This window comes from Manis javanica, chromosome X, assembly GCF_040802235.1.
Source record: "Manis javanica isolate MJ-LG chromosome X, MJ_LKY, whole genome shotgun sequence".
Lineage (NCBI taxonomy): Eukaryota > Metazoa > Chordata > Mammalia > Pholidota > Manidae > Manis > Manis javanica.
Window position 1 is genome coordinate 112,697,970 of NC_133174.1, and position 10,828 is coordinate 112,708,797.

Below are 10,828 nucleotides of genomic sequence, written 5' to 3' on the forward strand. Positions count from 1 at the left end.
CTATAACCAAGCTGTCAGCAGGGCTGGGTTCCTTCTGGAGGCTCTAAGGGAGAATCTGTTTCCTCACCTTTTCTGGCTTCTAGAGACTGCCCACATTCTCTGGCTCATGATGCCTTTTCATCTTCAAAACCAGCAATGGACGATTGAGAACTTCTCATGTCCCATCAGTTCTAAATCTGACTCTCCTGCCTCCCTCTTTCACTTACAATTATAATAATAGCTTTGTGATTATATTGGGGCCAGCTGCATAATCTGGACAATTCCCTAATTTCCCTGTTTTAAAGTCAGCTGATTAGCAACTGTAATTCCCCTTTGCCATGTAACATAACACATTCACAGGGTCTGGTGATTAGGATGTGGAGACCTGTGGGGGCTTTACCTTGCTGATTACACATGCTGATTTACAACCATTACCTCAATTACTCCCTATACCCTGTCCCACTGAGGTTGGTACTATTAGTCCCTTTTTACAGATAGGACACTGAGCCTCTGGGAAGTGGTGGAGTCCAGAGTTAGACTCCAGGCTGCCTGACAACAGATCTTGTGATCCTAGCTCCTGCCCCACACTACCTTTCCATGTGCTATAAGGACAGTATACAGGGAAAGGGAGCCAACTTCTAGTGTGCAATGGGTTGGCTATTACTCCACACAGGGCCAAGTTCTGTGTACTCCAGAGGCACAAACAGGTCAATAGGTACAAAGAGGTAAATTTCTAGCAACTCAGAATGTTGGAGGGAACCTGAGAGGTTATTAGCCCATTTTCTCCTGAGGAAACCAAGACCCAGAGAAGGGAAATAATCCACCCAAGGCAACACAGCTAATTAGCCTAATAAAGAACTTTGTACTATAGTTATTCCAACAATGGTATGGGCTGCATTAATAAGTGAGGGGCTCCTTGTCACTGGAGGGGGTTGACCATCTGAGACAGTTCATTCTGGAGGCTGATAACTGCTGGGCTTGAAGAGTTTGGTAGTGCCTTTCAGCTCTGAGGGTTTGAGAGTCTCTGACTTAGCCAAGGTATGTCACATGACCAGAATTGCTCTCTGGTCTGCTAACTCCTATGCCCACATTCTGCCTCAGCCAGCTTGTAGGTCCCATGAGGTGAAAGAGCCTAGGGGAGGCCCCCTCTATTTGGGGGAAACCACTTGTATTGTTTTCATGAAAGCTGTTCTGACTTAATGCTTCCCAGCCTGGGAGACCACATGCCACCCCTGCACAATAGATATGATAGAGCCAAGAAATAATCAAGCTCTTCTCCAGCAGCAGAGGTGATGATGAGTCCATTGTTTTCTAAGGAAACTAAGGCTGAGAGAGGGGAAGTAATTCACCCAAGGCCACAAAGCTAATTAGTAGCCTAACTTTCTAACTGAGGGTTGTATGTGGGTGCCTTCTTCCAGACTACCTGTGCTCCCTGGGAAGAGGAATAGGCTGGGGGTGTTAGAGCATGACAGGGTGGAATGTCAGCCCCATGTCAAACTCTCAGCTCAGAAACCTGGGAATGATTGTATTGCCAAGCCCTGCCTGCCTGAATCACCATATGTGCCTGGGAAAGTGTTTGCCAATGGGTTTCAGCCCCAGGCAAGTTCACTATGGATTCAATGAGACCAAAGAATGACAATGGAATGTTCTTGGGGCGAAAGGGTTTATACACAACTTTATTCCCAGTGGCAGGTCAATCACTAGAATCCTGCCCACTCAGAGCAAGTCTGCATGCAGCAAGCTGGTCTCTGCCTCTGGCCTCTATGACTCCGCAGTCGTCTCTGTTTCTGTCCTCGGCGCTGCCACCACTCCAGCCTCGTCTCTGCTCTCCTGCAGCTGTAAAGCCCAGAGCACTGGGCAGAGCTCTTTATATAGAGTCAGTAACAACGTATTGTCCTCAGGCGTGTAGTGAGCAAGCTGACCAGGGCCAGGTGAGAATCCTGGCCATAGGAACCTTCACTTTCTCCACAGAAAGCCATTGATCAATACCAGCTCCATAACCATTGACCTGCCAACTCACATACTCTCTCAAGTCTACCAGCTGGTGAGGAAGTATGGTTGACAGAAGAAACACATACAAGACTTATTATCATTTTAACAGCATTTTCTGCTCTCAGAGGGATCATCCCATTTCCTTCTCTGCTCATCACAAAGGTAGGAAGGGAAAGTTCTAGGCTTCATATTGCAGAAGTGGGGAAACTAAGGCCCAGTGAGAGGTTGAGGGGTTTGCCTTACGTCCTGCATGCATCAGATTGGCCAGAAAGCTAGCACTGGGACCCGGGCTTCCTGCTTCCCAGCCAAGGGCTCTGGCCAACACAGTTAACTGCCACCTGTCACCTGACTACCAGGACCTTGTGCTCAGAGCCTGGTCTGCTCCCATGCCTCCCTCAGAAGAGACACTGCACTATGGCCACCACTTTTTCCTGCCTTTTATGGCCAGAAGCAACGTGAACCTGAGGCCCTGTGACCTTGGAAGAATGAGGACAGTTTAACCACCAGAATCCAGACGCTCAGGGCCCAGATGTGGAAACCCACAGCCACTGGTCAGACTGCTTTGAGCAAGTGTGGAGCAACCCAGCCTATTAAACATGCAAATGTCTGTATGCTTTGACTGGGGGGAAAGTGCTGCATGTGGTGCTCTCAGGAGTCTTTGGGGAACCTTAAGGAAGGCACTGGAGCAGAGAGGAGAGCACCCTGGGCAGGGGCCTGTAGTTTGTGTAGCCAAACTACACAAGCAAGACAGCAGAAGGCTTGTCTGAAGGGTCTGGGGGAGCCACTGGCTGAAGCAGGAAGCCCATGTGAGGGAAAAGTGGGAAGTAACATTGGGGTGGCAGGTAGTATTTTCCCAAGAAGGCTGCAACACTAAGTCACATTCCATGTGCACTTTTTACAATGTGACTTTGACATTACCCCACTGAGATGTAGGGGCTATGGTCCTTACCCCAGAGGTGGGCACGCTCATGACTAGTCAGAAGTGAAGAAGGGAGACCCAGCTTCTACCTTGTTTGCTGGAGCACTCACTCTTGAAGCCTTGCGCCACCCTGTGATTCATTCAACTGACACCATACCGTGAGGAAGCCCAAACTAACTCACATGCCAAGATCACATGAGGAGTCTTTAAGACTACATGAAGAGAGAAATGCCTGATCTGTTCCCAGCTGCTCCAGCCCCATCCACCCTGATGACAGCCTTATGAATGACCCTGCGCCTGAACCACCCAGCTGAGCCCTTCCCAAATTCCTGACCCACAGACATATGAGATGAAATAAAGTGAGTGCTGTTGTCTTAAGCCACAAAGGTTTGGCTTAGTGATAAATGGGGTTGGTGAAAGTGGAGTAGTGTTGTGTAAAGAGCACTGCTTTGGGAGTTGGGATACCTGGCTTCCGGGTCTAGCCTTACCAATAACTTGCTGTGTGGCCTTGGACAGCAAACTTCTCTCTGGTCCTTGATTTCACAATCTGTAAAAACAAGACATTAGGATGAAATGATTTAGCAAGCCCTCTCCAGTTCTTAAAATTCCTTTGTGGTGGTATGCCTCAGAGAAGTTGGAACTTTATCCTTAAGCAAATGGGGACTTATTGAGCAGAAGTTTTGCTGAGAGAATGTTCTAGAGAGAAGGATGTATACATAAAGATAGAGCTAGGGATCCTCCTTTCTCTTTCTCAGCTGAGTGGAAGGTGAGCACTGAGGTGATGAGAAAGCCCCAAGGAGATCCCGGCCAAGGAGGGAAGCGGGAGGGTTGCCTAAGTCAGAGGCAGGCAGTCTGCTAGAAAGATTCAGAGCCAAAAGCTGCAAGGGTTCCAAAGAGGCTCCTTCGGTTTGGAGAAGGGACCTCTCTGGCCTTTTTCACCTCAGACCTATCCATCTCCGACTGCCTAAAGAACCATCTATTTATGAAATATCTGTTCTATCTTCTTGGTGGGATATTTCATGCTCTCCTACCTCTGGAACAAACCCACAAAGCTCACCCCTTTGCTCAAATGGAGCTGAAATTAGGCTAGCCTTGTGTCCATTGCTCAGATGTCAGGGCCTTTAGCAGTAATCACCACAGGTAGCCGCGCCTGCGGGAAGATTCAGGCCAAATGCTTCTGGTGACTTCCTTTAGGCCCTGTATGAGTCTGTCCAGGACACCTGATGTGGGGCATTGTTCTAGTGTCTTTAGCTGGGGAGAATTTGGGTTACGTGATACTGCTGCTGCACTGGCATTCCAGGCTGCCATTTCTGTAAGACAGGGGTAGCCCGAGCTCATGGCTTGGGATGGTCTCTTAGGAAAACAATGGGCAGGCTGGTGCCAGTGGGGATGGAGTAGGTTTGCTTCTTAACAACAAAGGGAGCATTTGAGTGGAAAAGAAGCCCGGGGGCTCCCTGGGAATGTCTCAGTTGGTTATTTCTCTCTGTTCCTACACAATTTCAGGCAGCTTGGGGACTTGGACTCCCTTTGCCTGTAGCCTGTGGCTAACACCTCCCCTCAAGTGGAGTTAGCCATTTCCATACCAACCTTGGCAAAGGCTCACTAGCTCTTCAGAGAGCGGTACTTACCTTGATAGCTGCATTTTGGTATAATTAGCCACAGCTGGGGAGTGTTGGGAGCGCAGAGCTGTTTGACAATGGCTTGGGCTGAAGACTATCTTCTCTGGAAGGAGGTCAAGGCACAGCTGAAGTCCATTTGCAGCCCCTCCCTCCTACATCCTTGTGCTAATAGCTGCTAACACTTACTGAGCCCTTAGTATGAGCCAGGCCCTTTTCATGGATTATCTCATCTAATCCTTCACAACAGCCCTACAAGGTAGGTTATTATTATCCCTGTTTTGGAAATTAAATAATAATAATAATTTACAACATCTCTGGGGCACACAGAGGTTAAGTAAGCTAGTAAGTGGCTTAGCCAGGATTATGAACCCAGACAGTTTGACTCAAGAAGGTGATATCTAATCACTAGGCCTTACTGCCTGTCACACAACAGCCTGGCTACACTGGCCCACCCTCTGGGACTGCCCTCTGAAGTTTCTCTTAAAGCTTGCCCTCTTGGGGTCTACCTCATGCTTCAACTAGGACAACAGCTGCTAATTTACAGAACACCAGGGACATTACACACCTTAGTATAATCTTCACAATGGCCCTTTGGAATAAAGATTGTTGCTCTCTTCATTCTGCAGGTGAGGAAACTGAGGCTTCAGAAGGTTTAATAACTTGTTCAAGGTCAAGCTAGTAAGTAGCAGAGCCAGGGTTCAATGTGAACCAAAGTCCGATTCTGAAGCTCTGAGAACACATGTCCATAACAGAACACTTGACCTCTTCCTCCAAGTCGCTTCCCTAAAGCCTTCCTCAGTTCTGCAAGTTGTATCACCATCCATGCAGTCGGTCAAGCCAGGGCTTGAAAAATTAGAGACCATCATCGAATCCTCTCTTTCCCTCACCCCCTCCATTTAATACATCGCCCTGTCTGGTTGACTAGATCTTGAACTGTATCCTAAATCTTTTCACTTTCTCCCTTCTCCCTTCCCCCACCAATCTATTCTTCATATGGAAACCAGCATGATCTTAAAACATCAGATTGTTTCCTTTCCTGCTGAAAACACTGCTGTGGATTCCCATGAGCTCATAACCTACAAGGCCCTTCCTGAATTGGCCCCTGTGCTGCTACCCTCAGCCCCTTCCCCCTCCCTAGATCATTATTCTCTATTATCCTGCCTCCGGTTCCTCTAACATGCCAAGCTCCTTCCCACTTGTGCCTTTGCTCACAGACCTTCCTCTGCCTGGAATGTTCTCCCCAGATCTCAATTTAAATGTCACCTCTTCAGAGAGGCTTCCCTGCACAGCTTCTATAAAGCAGCCACTCTCTTCTCTCTGCATGGCTCTTATTACTAAAAAATATTTTCTTTTTTTATTTTCCTATTTACCTGTCTCCCCCACCCACTAACAAGGGCTGACTTCTCATATTCATTACTTTATTCTCAGCATCTAAAAGAGTACCTGGGACATAGTAGGTGCTCAATAAGTTAAGTGGCAGAATTGGTGGATACAGCAGGGAGTGGGGACACGGAGTGGTAGACAATCCATGAAATGACAAATGCCCTCTGGAAGGGGCAGAGGGGAGTCAGGAATATTCTGACCCTTCTCTGAGTCATGGGCTAGGGGTGGGGGAGGTGGTGGGAGGCCTTCCACTAGCCAAGGCACTTAGATTTCCTGGGCTGCACTTCTCTTATTTGAAAATGGGAAGGATGGTATTCACCTAGCAGTGATGCTGGGAGCACTCTGCTCAAACCTTCCAATGGTTTCCCATCTCACTCTGGGTAACAGCCCAGGTCACTGGACTGGCGCCTGCATGATCTGGCCCCCCTCCACCTCCCCTTTCCCCTCACCTGCTGCTGCTCTACCTTTCACTTCTCCCCTCCAGCCCCACCAGCCTCCTGCACAGTCCAGCCGCAGGGTACTTACGTTGATAGCTGCATTTTGGTATAATCAGTTTCTGTTAAAATCCTTTGTATTTTATCTTATTCATTTAAAAACATTATTCTGAAAAGGGGGTCATAGGCTTCCCCAGAAACCTAAGGGGCCCATGGCACCCAAAAAAAGGCCAAGAGCCCAAGTTAGAGTTCACATAGTCTGGTTGCAATTGGTCCCACCCTTCCCAGGTGACTTCTTCCAAGGGGAGGCTGCACATTTGCATGTGTGAGCCTGGGTCAGCCAGTCCACTCAGTCCTGGATGGCGGAGCCCCCTCCCCAACAGTATCACCTTCTAACCCTATGATGTGCCGGTGAATTGGTTTATCAAATGAGCAATAGGCTTGGTGGGATCAGGACAGGCAGTGGGGTCTCAAACTCCTCCCCGAACACCCGTGCCAGCCAAGCTAGATTGCTGATTGGCCCCTGGGAGTGCTGCACTTTTCCCACCTTCTCACCTCTTTCTCTACCATTCTCTGGTTAGAATGCTGGCCCAGCTCCAGCCCCAACCCCCAGGCTGTTCTACTCAAACATTGCATCCCAGCTCATGTTTTCATGCCCCATGACCCAATATTCTGTAACTCCATCTAATGTTTGCTCAAACACTTGATCCACAGCTGCTTCTTTAAGAACAGTGTTGGCCCTGCCTGCTAGCATTTTAGCAGCTTGAGGTGGGCAGTGGCCTTCTGTCCAGGCAAGAATGAAAGGCAGACACGTCCAATTTCAAAATAAAATGGCAACTCTTCCACTGGTGTTACCATTCTTGGTACCCAGAGCACCCAGATCTAAATTTTAATCCATAGCAGGAAGCCAACGTGCTATGAACTCACTGAAGAATTCAGCTTTGACCCCCTCCTACCCAGGGTCTGCTGGGAAGTCAGCTCCTACCCCAGACCACTCATGGGTGGAACCCAAGCATGGGCATATTTTTCAAAATTCCCTGGGGATTTTAATTTTGTGGGCTCCTCTGATCTACATAGGTACCTCTCTACCTCTCGAGCTTCATCTTACCCCATGACCACCTGGACTCTGCATTCTGGCCACACAGCCCTAAGTGTCACTTTTCTCTGCCTAGAATGTTCTCCCTTCTTTCCAGCCTACCCCCTTTCACCTATTTAGTGACAACTCATCCTTCAATTTGCAGGTAATTATCATTTTCCCACCCCTCCACTCCCCATGTATACACAAAATTGATTCTTTCCTTCCTAGCACTTATCCACCTGTACATTTGTATCTATTTCAGCAATTGTTTGATTACGGGCCCAGTCCATATTCACCACCAGATTGGCAGCTTCATGCCTGTCTCACTCACTGCTGACTCCTTAGTAGCTGGCTAGCACTGTGCACAGCACAGTATAATGGCTTGATCAATATCCAATGACTGAATGAATGTGGGTGAGATGCAGTATTTGAAACCATATGGACTAATTATGTCCTTTGATCACAAACTGAATTCCTAATCTTGGTCATAATCCTACACCAGTATGGAATCAAAGTCTCAGGCCGTACAGCCTACGTCCCTCCTCACAGCTGCTTCAGCCAGTGTCTATCAATCCTGGCTACCCCGTAAAATCACTTGAAAAGCTTTCTTAAAAAAAAAAAAAAGGTCTTGGGGCGAAGATGGCGGCGTGAGCAGAGCAGTGGAAATCTCCTCCCAAAAACACATAGAGCTATGAAAATATAACAAAGAAAAATCTTCCTAAAATAGACACCACAGGACACAGGACAACATCCAGACCACATCCACACCTGCAAGAACCCAGCGCCTTGCAAAGGGGGTTAGATACAAGCCCCGGCCCGGCAGGACCCGAGCGCCCCTCCCCCCGGCTCCCGGCGGGTGGAAAGAAGCCGGAGCGGTTTTTTTTTTTTTTTTGGCGAGTGCTTTTTGGAAGCCTTAAAGGGACAGGGACCCCGTTGCTAGGGAGGCAGGGTGGCGGGACCGGTGAGCGGGTGCCTGGGACCGGCACTTGAGGATGGAGGAAATCGCGTGTTTTTCCCCTTTTTTTTTCTCTTTTTGGCGAGTGCTTTTTGGAAGCCTTAAAGGGACAGGGACCCCGGTGCTAGGGAGGCAGGGCGGCGGGACTGGTGAGCAGGTGCCTGGGACCGGCGCCTGAGGACAAAGAATATCCCGTGTTTTTCCCTGCGGGAACGGTGGGCAGGTGCTTTTTGGAAGCCTTGAAGGGACAGGGACCCTGGTGCTAGGGAGGCAGGGCAGCAGGACCAGTGAGCAGGTGACTGCGACCGGCGCCTGAGGACAAAAAAAAAAAATCAAGTGTTTTTTCCTTTTTTTTTTTTTTTTTTCTGTTCCCTCTCTAATTGTTGCTGTTGTTGTTTTGGTTTGGAGAGCGCTTTTTGGAAGTCTTAAAGGGACAGGACAGGTCACTTAGACCAGAGGCAGGGAATCTGGGGATCTCTGGGCACTCTAACCCCCTGGGCAGCAGGGAGCACAGAGGCCCCTTAGGGAGATAAATAGCCTCCCAGCCGCTCCCCCTCCAACGGGGCTCCACCATTTTGGAGGAGCAGCCCCAGCCAGGCCAGGCCCACAGCAACAGCGGAGATAAACTCCATAGCAAATGGACAGGAAGCAGAAGCCCTGTCTGCACACAGCTGCCCAGCACAAGCCACTAGAGGTCGCTATTCTCCCAGGTGAGGAAGGCCACAAACCAACAAGAAGGGAAGCTCTTCCAGCGGTCACTTGTACCAGCTCTGCACACTATCTCTATCACCATGAAAAGGCAAAACTACAGGCAGACAAAGATCACAGAGACAACACCTGAGAAGGAGACACACCTAACCAGTCCTCCTGAAAAAGAATTCAAAATAAAAATCATGAACATGCTGACAGAGATGCAGAGAAAAATGCAAGAGCAATGGGATGAGATGCAGAGAAAAATGCAAGAGCAGTGGGATGAAGTCCAGAGGGAGATCACAGATGTCAGGAAGGAGATCATAGAAGTGAAACAATCCCTGGAAGGATTTATAAGCAGAATGGATAGGATGCAAGAGGCCATTGAAGGAATAGAAGCCAGAGAACAGGAACGTATAGAAGCTGACATAGACAGAGATAAAAGGATCTCCAGGAATGAAACAACACTAAGAGAACTATGTGACCAAGCCAAAAGGAATAATATTCGTATTATAGGGATACCAGAAGAAGAAGAAAGAGGAAAAGGGATAGAAAGTCTCTTTGAAGAAATAATTGCTGAAAACTTCCCCAAACTTGGGGAGGAAATAATCGAACAGACCATGGAATTACACAGAACCCGCAACAGAAAGGATCCAAGGAGAACAACACCAAGACACATAGTAATTAAAATGGCAAGGATCAAGGATAAGGAAAGAGTTTTAAAGGCAGCTAGAGAGAAAAAGGTCACCTATAAAGGAAAACCCATCAGGCTAACATCAGACTTCTCGACAGAAACCCTACAGGCCAGAAGAGAATGGCATGATATACTTAATGCAATGAAACAGAAGGGCCTTGAACCAAGGATACTGTATCCAGCACGACTATCATTTAAATATGATGGTGGGATTAAACAATTCCCAGACAAGCAAAAGCTGAGGGAATTTGCTTCCCACAAACCACCTCTACAGGGCATCCTACAGGGACTGCTCTAAATGGGAGCATCCCTAAAAAGAGCACAGAACAAAACACACAACATATGAAGAATGGAGGAGGAGGAATAAGGGAGAGAAGAAAAGAATCTCCAGACAGTGTATATAAGAGCTCAATAAGCGAGCTAAGTTAGGCAGTAAGATACTAAAGAAGCTAACCTTGAACCTTTGGTAACCACGAATCTAAAGCCTGCAATGGCAATAAGTACATATCTCTCAATAGTCACCCTAAATGTAAATGGACTTAATGCACCAATCAAAAGACACAGAGTAATAGAATGGATAAAAAAGCAAGACCCATCTATATGCTGCTTACAAGAAACTCACCTTAAACCCAAAGATAAGCATAGACTAAAAGTCAAGGGATGGAAAAACATATTTCAGGCAAACAACAGTGAGAAGAAAGGAGGGGTTGCAGTACTAATATCAGACAAAATAGACTTCAAAACAAAGAAAGTAACAAGAGATAAAGAAGGACACTACATAATGATAAAGGGCTCAGTCCAGCAAGAGGATATAACCATTCTAAATATATATGCACCCAATACAGGAGCACCAGCATATGTGAAGCAAATACTAACAGAACTAAAGAGGGAAATAGACTGCAATGCATTCATTTTAGGAGACTTCAACACACCACTCACCCCGAAGGATAGATCCACCAGGCAGAAAATAAGTCAGGACACAGAGGCACTGAACAACACCCTAGAACAGATGGACCTAATAGACATCTATAGAACTCTACATCCAAAAGCAACAGGATATACATTCTTCTCAAGTGCACATGGAA

General features: G+C 47.6%; 1 long non-coding RNA gene across 1 annotated transcript; it reads right to left on the reverse strand.

The window, feature by feature from the left end:
* Window positions 1-1,633: 1,633 nt before the first annotated feature.
* LOC118972137 (uncharacterized) lies at window positions 1,634-6,608 on the reverse strand. Its single transcript, XR_005060969.2, has 4 exons — window positions 5,075-6,608; window positions 4,519-4,612; window positions 3,379-3,437; window positions 1,634-1,832 (listed from the first exon to the last, which is right to left on the reverse strand). It is a non-coding gene; the product is annotated as an uncharacterized lncRNA (long non-coding RNA).
* Window positions 6,609-10,828: the final 4,220 nt, after the last annotated feature.